General features: G+C 33.6%; 1 protein-coding gene across 1 annotated transcript in view; it reads right to left on the bottom strand.

The window, feature by feature from the left end:
* Positions 1 to 5,076, bottom strand: part of LOC108358245 (uncharacterized protein DDB_G0271670) — a 99,588-nt gene extending 94,512 nt beyond the window's left edge. Inside the window, exon 1 of the mRNA XM_017609466.1 lies at positions 4,915 to 5,076. The gene's annotated coding sequence lies outside the window, so the exon portion shown is untranslated. The remainder of the gene's footprint in view (positions 1 to 4,914) is intronic.
* Positions 5,077 to 17,351: the final 12,275 nt, after the last annotated feature.

The following is a 17,351-nucleotide window of genomic DNA, read 5'->3' as shown; positions in this document are numbered from 1 at the left end:
TAATTTAATTAAATTAAAATTTTCAATTAAGACTTCTTTCCATTGGCAGCCTTATTGCAATACTTAGTTTATTTTATCAGTTTTCCTAAAATGCAATTTTCAAATAGGTGGCGACTCTCAAATTTTTTTCCTTCTATATATTTTAAAATAGACCTCAAGCAATACAATTTACGGAAGCTCCTTTATCATTTCACCTGTAATCCTATCGTAACGAGGCGCTTATGGTAAGGCTACTGGGGGGTATGGAAATATTTTAAGGATGAGCGCCTTCATCAGGTCTAAAGACTTGTAAGATATGCTAGGCGAAAGCGTTTGCTTTATCCTCATTATTAAATTTTTACAGTAACTCATTTTCAAAAAAAAAAAAACAGTCCATAGGTCGAAAAAGTCAAGTTTAAACTTATTCCTATATCAACGTAGGCGCTGTCGCTTTCTCTTTACTCTTACTTTTTATTTAATTTATAGTTTTCTCCAAATTTGGTAAATATTTATTGGACAAACAAGCATGTATGAACATCCCAAATCACCCATTAGGTAAATATTTCGATACATAAACACTTATCACAGAAAATGATTCTAAATATATGTATGCACTGTTAGGGTGGGAGACCGATTTTGTTTTTCCTAAAAGAATTCAATGCTGAAAAATACTTGAAGATATGCTTGAAATTTTGTGAAGAAATAAAGCGACATCTTAAATGTAGACCAGCGCACTTACATGCTATGTGTATGTGTGTGGCTTCACGCCAGTCAGATTAACCTTATCAAACATAATCATTGAATTTCAAGTATAGATTCATTTATTTATTTCAGTATCTATTAAAAATTTTTCTGACATTTAACAGACTGTAATAACGGACACCAGATCGTATGAGTAATATGAAATAAGAAATACATAAGTACTAATGTACCTTAACATGAAATCGCAAATATTTGGTTAGGTCCTGGATGAGTTTTCTTCTGCATTTAGTAGTGGCAGAACCGACAGTTTCACGCCGCCTCCGAATGGCAAATGGTATTTCATGAATAGCTTTTTAATGGATTAAAGATGTACAACAGACTGTATCGCGAAAATAAGTTTGCAATTACCCCCCATAATTTGGTAGCTTCCTTTAAGAGGGTTTTATGATCACAGAAATTTTCGTCTTTGGCGATTCCTAAACATAACTCAGGTCCTTTCAGCCTAGATTGCCTCCTTAAGCAACTAAGTTCAAATTCCACCCCATCAAATACAACTTTAGTAAGCGATGCTTACCGATCCCGAACCCTACTAGATTATTTTCTATCATATGGGGACCGACTCAGTCCAATGTATACCCGAAAAAGCGAAAAAAATCAGAATAACTGTTATTTTCTATCCCCGATTTAATCACAATTTAGATCAAAAAAGCATTTGAGGAATAAGGAAAATCTGTTGTATCCCAATAAGGAAGTTGCAACCCTTGGGAGCACAAAATTCATTCAGCTATCCTACTAAAGGCTAGCGGTGCTTAGTACACTGTTTTCTTATAATCAAAGTATTTACTATAATGAATTAAGTAAAATGCATTACTATTGGTCTGGTCTACACTGGCCAGTCGCATAGTATGTATTCCGAGGTCTTGTTATCCTCAAAAGTCAGTGTATCCTTAATTCCCAATACTTACTGCCAAAGTTTACCGACTGAATAATTAAAAGCCTCAAGCAAGGTCAGCATTGCTAAGACCTCCACCAGAAACACTGAGGACCATAACTTCGAGTCTAGTCGATAGAACCTCTTCTATTTTCCATTCTCGGAATATTTGTGTACCACTGTCTACAACTGGGATCCAGGTCCAATGCTTGTTTTTTATGTCAGTTATGAAAATTACCGACGGAAATTTATTTATTATTCGCAGGTGAATAAAAATATGTAGCTAAGTCCATATCGGGAGCGACTCCAGACCCGTGGTTCAACAAATTCTTATTGATACTAGAGCCGAGAGCGGTGTTAACCTTTGAAGTTTCTTAAACATTGATTGGCCGTTTCTTGTTATGTTTTTGGGCTCAAAATGACACAGCGGCACGAACAACCATGTGGCGTATCCGCTCTATAAACTTTGAGCTGAAAACCCATGTCAGCTAAAAATGTCTTCTACAGGCCGGCATGGTTCGCGAGGCCATACTAAGAGCTAATTGGTAGTTCCAACTCAGCGTCTTATCAAAGCTTATACGAAGATATTTGATTTCGTATACAGATATGTATGTATATATGTATGTCCGCAAACAGCTGATGTCACAATCTAAGAAGCTCGCGCGTAGTTTTGCAGCAGTTTGAAGCTTTTCCCCCAGCATTCGGTGAGTCAACCTGAATTTCATCTGATTGCCACAGTTTTACAATTGGACATCCTCTACAAGAATCCTCTATTTTTTCCATGTACCTTCCATATAGTTGATGTCAAAGCAGCTCAGCAGTCTGATGAGAAAGTATGCATAAGTGATCAAGAAAAAAGTAAGCAACCGATAATTTTCATCCGCGCCTCTAGTAACTGGAAGCTGCTTGATATTATAGCAAACATCTTAAGATAGCGTTAGTCTGAGGTTCATGTAGAGTTAATAATAGAACACGGATAATTTCGTCCTTCTGTAAACTCTTCCGCATCTGAGATGATGGTTCACAGAATCAGTTTTCCAGATGTTGGTGCCTTCATGCCTTATATGAGCGCAGAACGACCCACTGGAAGCCAGCGCTGACCTGAACATCAAATTCCACCATAAACAGAAACTGTATATTCATGTAGTTGCACCCATAGAGAATTTATCCTTCACAAGAATAAAATTGTTTAACTATTCTAATATTTTTAGAATTTTTTGATCTTATACTTTCCAACTAAGGAGTAATAAGCTTTTTTTGCTATGTAAAAAGCGTGATACAGAAGGTAATACGAACTTCTAGCAACTCGACAACGGCAGCCGGTAAATATTTTATGGAAAAGCCCTAGTGCGTATGAACCTAAATGCTAGTTAATGGTGTTCTTTTCAATATTAATTTGGCTAACACATTTGAAAATGTCAACAACAATACCGTTGGGAATTGCACAACCATGGACGTCAATGTTATTATGTATATGTATTTTGTTGTGTACATTTTCTGTTCGATGAGTGTTTACTTGTACTGTGTACAAGCGTACACTAATTCGGCACGTATTTAGCTTTGCTTCGTTCGACCCGTCACAATTAATTACTATATAATTAGGTAATTTATTTGCATAATCACCAATGCATATTGCCACATGTCTTTTCGAGTCATGTCGCATATGTGTGCAGTTATGTACAAGCACTGGTGATGTTTTAAGCCACTTATGCCATTAGCAAGGTAAGCTCCTTTAAACGAGCATGGGAGTATGGGAGCGTGGTCGAACATTTTTGCGACTATTAATATTTTACATATAGGTATGTGCATTAGAACGTACAAGAAAAAAGTTCGTCATACACTTCCTTGTTTAAGGTATTTTTGCAAGGCAATTTCGGAAACAAATATTTTTTTGGTCGTACGTATTTAGGTGTCGCCCTTATACATTCTTAAATCTTAAAGGATATAATTTTTTTGCTCTAAAGTTTATCGACCTCAAGTAACCCATTCTAGTACTTACCTAGCAGATCTCAGTTCTTATCACCCTAACGTACCACCCTAATGTCAGTAAATCAAAGCTCAAGAAAAATTAGTAAACTTTTGTTATGGACGTATTTTGATTATTCTAGTAGAGCTGTTTAAAAAATATTTAATATTGCCAAAAAATTTAAGAAAGCGACTCCAAGGTTCGGTAAAAAAAAACTTTCGAAACTGCCTTGCAAACATACTTTAGTTTCAGTCAGTGAGTTAGTAATTTTTATTCATTATATTTCATTGGAAAATTTTTTTGAATTCAAAAAATTGGAGCTGGGAAAATGTTTTTCTTACAGATTTTAACAGTTTAGTCAAGGTTTCGAAATTGAGAAATTTTTGGTGCTTCTCCAGTCGAAAGGAGTGCACAAGTGTTTTAAAAGTTTACATATATTTTAAATAATACGTTCTGCGAATTTTTTATAATTATTTTTTTGTTACTATCTCTCCAGATTTTTTTTTAGTTGATTTCTGGAAACTCGTAAATTTGGAAAACATCAAACTCTAAATACTTTTCTTTTATAATTTGACATATTTGTGGAAATTTCTAGGATTTTGGGGTTTTGGAAGTCAGACTTATATAGCCTTCAAAGGGTTAAGTGAAGACTCCCTTATAGTAATATATATATATATATTTTTGACACACATTTTTTTTTGTTTTTCTGTGTATTTGCGTTTTGATGTGAGACATATTTTTAAATCAAAAAAAAAAAACAAAAAAACTAAGATGTAAATCATAAAAATTTTTGGAAAAGCATAACAATTAAAACTAATTTCTAAAAATTCACACAGTTTTCTTATGAGTAGAATAACGCCTAGTAAAATCAGGTTTTTTAGTCTTCAAAGGGTGAACGGACGTCCAATCCTATTTTTTTTTTGTTTTATACGTTTTTGTCGAAAAATGTAACAACTCCTGAGATTTTCGCATTTAGCTACAGATATTATGCTTGTTTTTGCACCTGTTCACATATGTATGTATGTACATATCTTAGCACTTCCGTACTTTTTTTCTTCTACAAAAATTTCAAATTCTCTTTTATTTTGTTATTTAAGTCTGTAATTTTTTTCGCTTTTATTATTTTTTTGTTTTATTTTCAAATACCCAATTTTTCACACACATTTTTATTTAAAAGAAATTTTACTAATTATCTAGTATTTACTTTCATTTTATCAGGGCTAAGACAGCCACTCATAATTTCCTCGCTTTCCAGGCCTTGATGCGGGTCACATATGGACGTGAGTGGTACACACAAACACTTATGAAAGGATACCAAAAATTTGGGTATTTCTACCTTTTGCTTGTCCTCCAGCAGAGTTGCTCACTACTCACTAAACTTATGGCACTTCTTGTTATTAAGTATATTTCCTTGAATCCACTTCAGGCTTGCACTAGCTTAGCCTTTTTCAACATTCTTACACTATTTGCCTTACTCGCGGACATTTTTTGCATTTTCCACTAGTTTGTGGTAGTGTCCACGAGTACTATGCGCTCACTCCACTTATGAAAAAATTAAAAAAATGCGCCTTTTTGTGCTAAACACAACGCACACCTGTACTAGGTCCATTTACCACACTCACACACACGCATCTATTCCCACAATGCTTCACATGCATTTGCGAGAGTTAGTGTGCGTATGGACTCCACTTTTTCTTGGTCAAAGTGTTTGTGTATTGTTATGCTCCTTTTTCTGGGGCGATTTTTGTTGTTGTTGTTTTTTTTTTTTGTTCTTAGAGCTGCCGCCGTCCGCAATCACTTAGAACGGCACGACCGCAACGGCGAAACTTAAGCAACAAACTGTTGTCGTTGGTTTGGAAACTTCATATCGGCACCGTTAAGCTAAGCAGGCAGTGGAGTCCTTCAACAGGGACTAAGCGGCCTCGAACAGTTAACGTCAGAACGATTGTAGATAGAGAGTAGGAGAACGAGAGCGAGAGCAAGTGTTGCGAATGAGTGTCTCGTGTGAGCGTTTACTGCTGCGGCATTCGCTCTGAAGTAAAGCCCAAAAGACGGTTATTGTTCGATGGCCGATGAACAAGATAGCTGTGTTGTTATTGTTTAATGCCTGAAAGCTTTCACGGAGCAAATTTTCAGTGGCTAACTGTTGCTTTGACGCACTCAAAAACTATAAGGACAGAGTGTTAAAAAAGCATAGAGAGCGCGAGAGGCAAAGTAAAATATACTCGGACAAATGTTGTCAAAAGTTACACTGAAAAAATTGCAATAAGGACAAAATATAAAAATGGTCAGACAGAGAGTTGAAAAATATAGTAAAAATAATTAAAATATTCTGTAAACATATGCGTTTTCGAACGCTTTAAAAAAAAATATACACAGATATTTTCAATTGCAAACGATTTTTATACCCGAGCGCACTTGTGCACAAGGGTATTATAACTTTGTTCACATAACGGTTGTTNGCAACAATTTTTTACCAAGAAATACGCTTATGATACAATTTTGGAAAATGGGCGTGGCACCGCCCACTTATGATCACATATATGTATCTCGCTAACCGTTCTAGCAATTTGTACCAAGCTCGGTATGGTTATTGTGCTTGCCACATAAAAGCAAACCGTTGAAAATTATTGAAATCGGACTAAATTACGACCGCTTTTCATATAACGGTATATTTCAGAAATGCTTGAAACTGCAATATTTCGAAATTTAAGCACGCTAATTTACTTAAAATTTATACACCCCGGCTTATTGTGTAGCGGTAGTTTTCGGAAAGGTGGAAAAACATATATTTAATAATTGCGCCGGGTATTTAATGTTCGGCTCCGCCCGAACTTAGACTTTATTACTTGTTTTATCTACCGTTTCAGCGAAAGAATATTTACTGCCAGTTTTTAAATTACAAAAACTTTATGTGCAGCCAACATTTATGTCCAGTTTTTGAATGACCTAAAACATACGCTCAGTTTTTCAATGACCAAAAATATATATACAGTCCTAAAATGTTTAAAAAATTATATGAATATTTTAAGTTACCGAAGTTTATGTCCGGGTTTTAACTTCCCAAATAAATATGGCCCGTTTTGAACATTCATACCAGAAATTTTCAAATACGAACGATTTTTTACAAACGTTTTCCATGGAATAATATCTTTTGCCAGTTTCTTAATTACTAAAATTTTATTTCCGGTTTAAAATTACCAAAAATTTATTTTCAGTTACTAAATGACCATAAATTTATGTCCAGCTCTAATCTAATAAATCTTTGTCCAAGCGTTATGTGGAGCTTTTAAAGTGACTAAAAATCTGCAAAGGTATACGACTTTATATCCAGTTTTTCAGTGCCAATCAATTAAAGAACAATTTTCAAACGACAAAAAAATTTATGTCTGTTTTTTAAATGGGGAAAAAATGTATGTCCACTTTTTCAAAGAGCAAAAACTTACGTCGAGTTTTTAAATGGCCATAAATTTTAGTCCAAATTTTGAACGACTAAAAATTTATGTCCAGCGTTTTGCACTTTTTTCCATATACACATAAATTTCTTATGGAAAGCATATGCTCAAGACCGTTGGAAAAAAAAATTAAAAAAGTCAGCGCCAGTTTTCCTGAATTTCAATATTTATATGAAAAACCCGTAAAAACCGTCAGCAAAAAATAATTATTATAAATGCGATATTTTAGCCGCTCAAGACTTGCACTTATTTCACTAGAATTTTATAAACTTGTTAACTGCATACCCACAAAATTTCTAAAAATTCTGGTTAAAAAGCTCGAAATTTAGATACAAATTTGTGTAGTTGCGGATAAAGTTTGAAAATTTCATTTAAATAGTTTTTGTTAAAGCGTGAACCATATTTTTATAAGAACATATCAAAAACTTTTAGCTTGAAAACGTTCGTAAATATTGAAATCGAAACATCATTCATCCACTTTTGACCGCGGCTGTATGTATTAAGTATATATGGTAGGTACATCACCAGCTTCAAACAATTTACATAAATACGAATCAACGGCGACGACCAACGACCACATACATCCCGTTTTCCCCATTTTGGGCACCCACATGTTTGCGTGTTTACCTTCAATTTGCACGCATCCTATATTGCAATATCCAACTAGGTACAACTTTTGCATTCGCTGGCATTTTGCTCTACTTTGATGTGCCTTATAAAAATTTCACGTTTACCTTAGCTAGTTGTACGCAAATTTCTTGTTGACAAAAATTTAGTTTATATGTTGTACTTGTATATACATACATACATACTTGTATATGGCACCGCTGTCGCATGCGATGGGCTTGTGCTGACGTTGTCGCGACTCCGCTGCATGTCAGAGATTTGTTTGGGGAACGTGACTCGTTTTGCACACGCTCGCATACTCATCCTATTCCTGAACACACCTTTGCCTTCCTTCCTGACTGCTTTGCCGCTTTGCGCACGGCTTGGCGTGTCAGCAAAGTTTTCGAGTTCCATCGGCGACGCAGCAACTTGCGCAGTAAAGGTATAGAAATTAGTCTATAGCACGCAGCGTAAGCGAAACTAAACATGTGAGTTGCGGAAATTCTTCAATATGACAAAAAGACTAGTTTATAAAAGTGATATGATTGTCGTTTAATATATGCCACGAAAAGGTTAGAATATCACGTTGGGGTAGAATACAGCGCCAAGACGTCAACTAAATAGAACTGTTGTGATAACGCAAATCCCAAGTTATGATGTTGTAAACGCCTATCCTAATAGGTTGTATGAGCTGTTGTATTTAAACTCTGCCAAAGTAGCTGGATATTTTCACCGAAGATTCTCAACTGTCTTCAGAAGTGGAGACAGTTTCAAACTAGTTTAAAACAGAGCGAAAAATCAACTCAAAATTGACACTAATCCAAATGAAAGTGTACACATTTCTCTAATATAATATTCATAATTATTTTCATGAAAAAATGTTTGCCTTATTTATTTACGAATATATAGTTCATTCTATAATATAAACCATACAAATCAAAGCTCACAGTTAATATAAAATTAACGAAAATTCATAAAAATGTCATCCAAATTTTAAACTTTTTATTCAGAATTTCTAGAGAATTTTCGAGTATGCAGTTTTTTAGCCTATTCGATTGAAATGCAAGTTTGAACCATCTATTTTGAGAATTTTTTTTTAGTGACTGCTTTTGCGGTTGTTCTTATTTATTTTTTTATATAACAAGTGCAATTTAGAAAAACTGGCGTTGATTTTTTGAAATTTTGTTTGCTAATTTGCTACATGTTTTGAAATTTTGTTTGCGTTTTATTTCATAGAAATTGTGAACAAAAAGTTGAAAATTTGGATAAAACTTATTTTGAATTTTTGTGAACTTTATATAAAGTGTGAAACTACTTACTGGTTTAAATTAGAGAATGAACTATATTTTCATAAATAAATAATGTTATGTTATGTTCAAGTCACCTTCTTAACTCACCTCAACTCCCTTAATTTTAGTTTATATAAATTCATAAGCTGGCTTAGAATCAGACCCACAGAGACTTTTTGTTATGAAATGGAATTGATTTTAGTCCAAACTGAAATGCGGATGCCAAAATACTGTACAGCAACATTGCCAAATGCAATAAATATCATTCATATGTCAGCTTACATACCTGCTTAACCGCCGCGCAACGTCAAATATATCACTCATACGCACTGTTGTTCAAAACTTTTGAAATACCTCTATACATTAGGGGTATTCTCGAAGTCTTGCACGATGCACGGATCGCAGGCAATGCAAAAATACTATTCCAAATTTCAAGGAGTCCGAGAGTACGCCATTGCAAAGTGGTAGCAACAGCAAAAAAAAATATGAAGTGAGCGAGATAAGAGGAATGAGAGAAATATGTAGCAATTCCAACAACAAAACAACTAGCACAGGGTCGCATTTATCTTGCTATGCTATTTTGCAAAATATATACATGGGTTTCGGCGTTGCATATTTTGCAGCGAAAGGAAATGTTGCACAGTTTTTTTTTTAATGCAATCCATGCAATCCGTGCTATGTGCAATGGCTTTGCAAGATTTGAAGAATACCCCTATTGCATAAACACGAGCATAGTTGAATATTGTGACTGCTTTAAGACATGCATATTTCTTTTGCTACTTACTAACCATAGACCTTACAAAGCAAAATAATCTACGACTGTCTTATTGCGTGAATGCCTTTGATTGTTATATGTACATATGTATGTATGTATCTGTATATATAAAGCACGGGAAAACCCAAATAATTTCTTGTTATAATAATGACAATGAACAACGGACAAAAGACGCCAGTTTAAATGAAAGTGCATGTCAAATATTTAAAAATGTTTTTTACTTACACAAGTTTATTGGGATGATAATGCAAGTTTTTATATAATTGGTTTATGTTTCTGTTTACGTCAGGGTGATTTTTGTATCCGCAGTCAATGTAAAATGCTAATTTACATACATAAGTAGATACTGATCTAAATAAGACCCCTAAAAAGATTTTAAAATGATTTGAAAAATTTAAAAAATTTCTGAAAAACCTTAAATTCCTTTACATATGTATATAGAATTTTCTTGCTTTTCTTGTCCACTCATTGATGCCGAGTCGTAGTGAACTTATTAACGGCTGAACCGAAAGTTGGGGAAAGGTATATTAGGCAGAGAACTATACATTAACCTAAAATTTGGGCTACCGCATCAATATTATGTTTTCCAAGTAGAGTAGCAAATGTAATATATTTTAAAGAGGTCAACTTATATTCTGGTACCCAGGCAGTAATAATTTCCATTCGATTCTAGATTTTACTTTCGTTTGAAAGCGGTCAGGTATTGCCTTACTTCGATCGAATCAGACTACTTTACTTTCAAATTGATTTTGAAACCGCAGAACACGATAACTGCATTTGCAAAACAAGGGACCCCTAGGTGTTATGTTTCTCCCAAATTTGGAATATATATATATATGTATACATAGGGTTGCTACGCGTACTGCTTTTGCGAGTAAACGTATTCCTTTTTATTGCAATGTACTCCCAAAAAAAATATCTGGAAATGTACTCCTTTCTTAGTTGTGTACTCCTTTTTCGGGCTATTAATATTTTATCAAATACAGGGTGTAAAACAATAACTGTTGCACAGTTTTTTTTTTAATAAAAGGACCTCTATAGCTTTTGCGAAAAAATGTAGTTTATTGTTAATTATCCACAGATTTTACTTAAATTTTATTAACAAGTTTTTCAATTTTAACCTGCATTTAGGGTTACCAGCGGTAAAAACTTTGAGAGAAAAGCGCAAGCGGCGCGCAAATCTTCGTCGGTTACTTTATTACATATCTTCTGAAACCGTAGGCTAATTTCCCCATATGGCTCCTTTATACTCTGTCTTTTGTCCAACATAAGGCCTCATACTCAGCAATCGAAACGACTCGGAACTGGTGACTAGGAGGCCATTCATTCGACCAACCCTATACAGCTTTTTTTTTTAATAAATACAAAGTCTAAAAAAAAGTACAGCTGAAAAAAAACATGTACTTATCTCCCAAAGCTGGCAATGGAAATAAGGATTATAATTTTTAAACTAATTAATAAAATTGAAGTAAAATATTTACAAAGTTAAGAAAAAATACTTTTTTTTCGCAAAATCTATAGAGGACCCTTTTATTTTTCAAACCACAAACCCGTGCGACAGTTATTATTTTACCATTGCCATTCATATTGTGGCGAACACCACTTAGTAAAGTTAAATGTGATAGTGAAAAGGTGTAAGCATGGTCGTAGACATGGTCAGAAAAAAATTTTAAATTTCCACTAGATATTTGAAATAACAAAAAATGTATGCCATTTGAAAAAATGCCATGTGGAAATGAACTTAATTACTATTTTTTTAATATACGTTTTTTTTTTTTTAATGCCGGACTTTGTCATTTTTGCCATTTAATGCCTAGTGGATATCCAGCATAAGGCTTAAATTAAAAAAATGGCCATACATCCAGGAATAGTCTGAAACTCTTTTGTAGATTTTAGTTATTTATTTTTAACATTTATTGTTGGCTTGAAAAAGATTTCTATGATATCTTTGTTTATTTGTACCTAATTAATGGTAATCTGTTTCAATAAATTGCACAAAAAATTAAAACACAAATTGTACTCCTTTTTTATGTTTTGTACTGTTCAATCCGGACCGCGGCAACCTCCACATTTGTTCCTTAATCAACCCGAGAGGACATATCAAACACTAAAACACTTTATTTTGGTTATTTAAAAATATGAAAGTTTTTTATTGAGGAAAAGAATTTGTTATAAAAGTTGAATTTAATAATTTAATGTTCATCATACTAATTAAAAAATTTTCCGCAATTGCAAGTCTTCAGGACATGTTAAAATTATTATATTAGAGAACATATCATTTTGCATCTTTGGGCCAAAATCATGCCATCCTATAAGAATTTTTAGATAAAGAATAGGATAAAGGCAAAGGTAAAAATAAGAACAAAAACGAAGATGCGTAAAGACAAAGGCAAAACTGAAGGCTAAGGTAAATTTAGACACTTTACTTATATGTATAAGGGCAAAGGTGAAGGGGAATATGTAGATGAAGAAAATGATAAACATAAAAGTAAAAACAAAGATAAATGAAAAGAAAAAGATGAGGATGACGATACCGATAAAAGGAAAGTTGAAGATAGAGGAAGAAGGATTAAAATAAAGTAATTATAGAGAAAACGATATAGATAGAGATACAGAGACTCAATCTGGGAACTATTTTGGGATTTTAGACATTTTCGGGATTCTCGGGACATCGATAAAATAATCGATATTTTTATCGGTTTTAATATCGATATTTTTATCGATTTTGTTGTCGAAATTTTTATCGATATAGTTATCGAATACGCCCCAATAATTAATATTTTTATCGATTTTGGTATCGATTTCGAAGACGATATTTTTAACGATTTTGTTATCGATTTTTTTATTGATTTTGTTATCAATATTGATTATTTACCGATTTTGTTATGGATTTTGTTAGATTATGTATCGGTTATTTATCGATTTTGTTATAGATATTTTTATCGATATTCTAATCGATTTAGCGACCAATATTATCGATTTTGCTATCGATATTTTTATGGGGTTTGTTATAGAGATTTTGTTGGATGTTACTATCGAAAGAGTATAAAGATAAAAATGAAGATAAAGGAAAACAGAATAACATAAATGTAATTAGAACGAACAGCGGATCTATATAGAAAAAACACAAAAAATATTACCCCAAGCAAAAAAGTATGCACATATGTATGTATGTACATATATTGGTTATGAGACAAAATAGATATGTAACGTAAGTTTCACTTCTCCAGTGTGGCCCAGGCGCACTAACAATTTTTTTTATAAATCCTCAAAATATGCTTTGGGGGAGACATAAACATGCCTAAAAAAACGGGTATACATATTTGCTTGATATGGAACATCTTAGTTTTAGTTTTAGAATTTTTGAACCACCCTAATATAACAATACAATAAAGTTTCATTTATGGCAAAAGATTTGTTCAACTGAAATCATATTTTCATTTCATTTCCCAGCTGTTATTTTAATTTTTTTTTTCATTATTAAAACACAGCCGTCTTTCACCATTTACATCATTATAAGCCCTGTTCGCGTACGCACTATCCAGTAAATCCAGTACTAATTTTACTGGTTTTTTACTGGATGTCGTTTTCGTACGCAAAACCAGCAAGAAGTTGATGGTTTTATGACAGCTTTCTTGCATATTTCACTCATTGGGAGTAAATATTGACTTACTCTCCGAAATTTGGTTACTGGCAGGTTACTGGATATTTTTTGCTGGAGAATACGAAAACACAGCTATAATTTCACATGTGCGCTACAAAGTTTAATGTCTGTTATTTTTTATGGCGCACCTAAAAATATGCAATAAATAATAAACACAAGCATCAGTTGTAGCGCACTTACACATCCATGCATATGTTCACACTTTTGAACAAATTTCGCCAAATGACTGTCTGTGTAGTTTTTCCAGCCAATGCAAAGAGCCCTAAAAATTATGGGAATGCAAGGTATAGAAAAAATAAAACAGAAAACAAGGAAGTGGAGGCCATTTTTAAGTATGTATTCTATTTTCAAGTACATTGAAAGTTCCAAAATGTATGCCTCTACCACTAGTACTTATTACTACTTTCTCACCTCCACCAAAGCTCTTTCCCCTACTAAGTAAGTAAATAGTTACCAACTGCCTCAGTTGAGTGTAACAGCAATTTTGTCTGGTGTTTCAGTTTCATTTTTCCGTTCATCACTTTTACCTTGCACTTGAATATTAAAATGTACAATGAAGCCGAAAGCGCCGAAGGTCATCAAGCGCAAAGCCATGTACATACATATCTACATATGTATGTATATATGAATATATCTGCATACTTATACAAATATTCATGCTTGGCGGCTAGTACTTGAATAAACACACAAACATATTTACTGAGTACTGAAGATAGTTGCTCCTTGCTTGCAAAAATTTATCACTCACAGCCACACATACGCGTACATACATATGCACTTAAGTATGTACTTATGTATATTAGTAAGTTCGCTAGTCGCCACTTGGTTATTGTTGTTGCAGCTAGCCGCTTTCGTCATAATCACACCACAGGGACGGTAGTGACAACAGCAGTGGCAATGTAGCGCACATCCTTGCGAAAAGTGTTTTGTATGTAAATACATATGTATGTGTATGTATGTACACAAATGTAACTCCAACACATTTTCATTTCGAGCGTACATACATTTGATATATTCGGTGTAAAATTACTATAATATCCGCAATAATAATAACAAACTGTGGTATGCAGTCGCATACGCGCAATAAATTTTCACATTTTAGTTTTTGTAGCTGCAGCGCATAGCAAACTCCATCAAATTGTATTTGCTGCTTGGTTGTTGTTAGCAATAAACTACAGAAAATTAAATATAATTGCAAAAATGTGCATAAACACATTGAATTAGCTGCTGTTGTCGGAAATATTCATTTAACATGCAATAGATCATTGTAATGAATATTATTTTTATTTAAATTTATCTGCAGCGGTCGGCTAGAGGCAAATATGTACAGAGTTACATACACATATGTATTTGAATGTGTATTTACTTTGCGAGTACCTATACATAAATAGACGAATAGAATAATAATTTCAAAAAGTATCAGGATCTTCATCTAATGTTATCGCTTTCTATTAGAAAAAAAGGTATAATAATCACTAGGTGTTTAACCGTAAAAATAATAAATTAATTAATAAAATTTTAAAACCTACCAATCTGTAAAAAAAATCTTTTTCTCTATCCTTACTAATAATATAAACTCGAAAGTGAGTTTGATTGTTTGTTACGCTTTAACTACTCAACAGCATTGCATGCAATTTTTTTCATTGGTCAGTTAGTCTAACTTAAAATATAGAATAGCTTTAATCTCGATTAGACAAGGGCGCGTAGCACCTCCCATATAAACTAAATTTGTAATACAGCATTCCTCTGGAAGTATTTGTGGTAGAGTACGGGAACGTAGTACGGCGACACATAAAATCTGGTAAGAGGATAACGAGTGAGGTTTAAGAAGGTTGTTGTCGGGAAGTATTTTGAAGAGGCTTACCACCTGTTGGTACCAAAAGAAAAGGTTTTAAAAAGGCTGATTTCTAAGCTACATGTAGAAGTGTTGCTATATGTTTAAAAAAGTCAAATTCAACTTGAGTTAAGGGAATAATTTATCTACATAAAATACGTATCACAATATGGGCTTTAGACAAAAGAGGCTTTAAAAGGTTGTAGTTTGAAAATATTTTGAAGAAATATTTTGAATTAAACTTTAATTAAATTGTTAAACAAAAGAGTCTTGCGAAATGTATAGTGAAGAGATCTTTGAAAAGCGTTATCACCAAATTCTTTAATAGGTCAAATGGGTTAAATATTAAAAGATGGGTATCAATCGAAATAGTTCTGAAAAGGTTTTATTTCTTAACTAAATTAAGAAGTGTTGCTACCGGTTTGAAAAATTAAATTCAATTTGAATTTAAGGGATTTTATTAAAATGTGTATCACAATATGGTTGTCGGATGAAAAAGGCTTAAGAAGGTTTTAGTTTTAAATATAGTGAAGGGAATTAAAAGTCACTTCAATTTATTAAATTTGGTATGTCGGTAGTTTTAAAAGAGGTTCTTCAGTTGATAGAGGAAAGAATTTGCAATCAGTTCACTTTTGATTCATCAAAAGCACGTTCATCGCGAAAACTAAAATCGCTAATTGTTGTATTCTTGTTATTTTCACGATATTCTGTAAAAGAAAAATACATTGAAAAATGTTAACATCGTTTAAACTACTAAAAAATAAATAATTTTACATGCTTTTCAATGTATGCGCCTAAATAGGCTCTAAAAACCTTCCCAGCAACCACAAAAATGTAGTTGCCTCAATATACACTTTGTGGCAACTGCAGCTGCCAATTAAGAGTTGCTAGTTACCATCTGTAATATCGTTTCGGCAACTACCAACGCAAAAGGAGTTCGGTTGCTATCAATAATCCCATTAGGCTGTTTTTAGGTGATGCCGCATATTCGGTTCGATGCCTACATGAAGAAAAGAGTTATCTAAATATATTTCTCTCAGCACAGCATTTGGTAACTACCAAATCATATGTTAAGAGAACTAACTAAATTCTTTCCTTAGTGTAATCAGAATAAGACTCAAACAGTTTTTTTTTCTTTAGAGCGCACATCCATTGACAGGCAAAGGTGAAACTTCGAGTGTAATTCTTCCATACTAAACTCCGTTTAAAAGAGCAATTTACCGTGTCGTAGGCGCCGTAAAAATTTGGGTCCTTCCACACATTTAGCAAAAATGGGTATAAAAAATAATTCTGAGCTTATCGCATCAAGAACTACCGATAAAACTAGCCTAACTAAATCGTCTTTCATAATTACACAATTGCACATCCATGCAGTATTTACTAAAAGCAGCTGTTTAGAATTCCAGAAAGGCCTGGCGAAGGGATGTCTAATTTTTTCTGGAGTAGAAAAAGTTTCCTCCATTTAGAAAAAGGCATAAAGGCTTCTCCTCCGATTTGTGGCGTGCGCCTTGATGTTGCACTGCTTACCACTACACCACATCGGTCACCATGGAAAAAGGCATGCTTTAATATTAATAAGAAATGAAAAAAGCCGACAGCCTATAGGGCCGAAGGGCGTCTGTATTGGAAAAAAATATATTTAAGATGTTGCTCGGACCAGGGATCGAACCTAGGGTCGATTTGTAGTGTACAGCTTTGCCCATTCGGCTACAGCAGCCACCATAAAAAGTTCTGTTGTATCATACGAAATTCGGCAACAATACATTTTGCTCGATCTTTCAGGCTTTTCTTAAGTGGAAGATTTAAGCTCTCGATTGACCATCTCAGTTTAAGTAAATATATACCGTTTTTACAAATAAACACACAAGACCAAAAGCAAATCTTTTAAGGGCAAAAGTACATGTTAACCCGTAGGTTTCTGCTCTAAATAAGGGAGGCGCTTAAAAAGAACCAGGTCAGAGGACTTAGTGGTCAATGTTTAATAATTTGTAAGCAAATAAAAAAATATTGCTTGTTAGCTTAGGGCTGGGTGTAATCAAATGAGATGTAACTATAATCTATATATATAAAATAGTTTTCCCCGAACCGGTTCACTTTTCACTTTTGGTTTCCATGGTTTTACTATGAGCGGATGACTAATTTTCCGGTGG

This window comes from Rhagoletis zephyria, unplaced genomic scaffold (assembly GCF_001687245.7).
Source record: "Rhagoletis zephyria isolate East Lansing unplaced genomic scaffold, Rhagoletis_zephyria_1.1 Rzeph_scaffold_00225, whole genome shotgun sequence".
Classification (NCBI taxonomy): Eukaryota; Metazoa; Arthropoda; class Insecta; order Diptera; family Tephritidae; genus Rhagoletis; species Rhagoletis zephyria.
The sequence above is the reverse complement of the archived record's forward strand: the minus strand, read 5'-3'. Positions and strand labels throughout refer to the sequence as shown.